Below are 668 nucleotides of genomic sequence, written 5' to 3'. Positions count from 1 at the left end.
AATCTTTTGTGCTATTGAGATTTTTTTCAGACACATGTTTTCTGTGTTTAAAAATTTTATTAAACCTTCATCTAAAGTACAATAAAAAAAAATTAAAAAAAAAAAAAACGTGTTACAAAGTAAAACTGCTCCATAGGGTTTTCTTGGCTGCAATCTTTTAGGAAACAGATAGTCACGCTTTTCTTCTGCTGCACTGCTGAGTGGGCTTTGCAACCAACACGGTTAAACTGTTTCCCCTCCAGGGATGTAACCGACAGGGTTGAACTGTTCCCTCTCATTCCATCACACCTGGACCTGTGAGTTCCTGATAAAGCATTCCGTGTAGCAGCTCAATGCTGTCTTACTGCTTCTTTCCTGAAGGCTGTTTCACTAACTGCTCCCCCACCACCCATTCGGACATGAGCAATAAGCCACAAAGCTGTCCTTAGATAAATTTCATGTGTGGTATCTCCCAAAAAACACATGTCCCCAGGTGCCATATTGCACCCCTCACTGCACCCTCATACATGTTAATTTGTTCCTGAACTTGCCCGTCTATTCCCAGAAACTTCATGAATTATGCATAAATTCCCTATCCTCAGCCCTATAACTGCCCTAGGATCCCCAACCTTGGGGAGCTTGATTTGAGACTTAGTCTCTGAGCTCCTTGCTTGACCGGCTTGCAATAT

This window comes from Trichechus manatus, unplaced genomic scaffold (genome assembly GCF_000243295.1).
Source record: "Trichechus manatus latirostris isolate Lorelei unplaced genomic scaffold, TriManLat1.0 scaffold00004, whole genome shotgun sequence".
NCBI classification, from domain to species: domain Eukaryota; kingdom Metazoa; phylum Chordata; class Mammalia; order Sirenia; family Trichechidae; genus Trichechus; species Trichechus manatus.
This window is presented reverse-complemented; position numbering follows the sequence as displayed.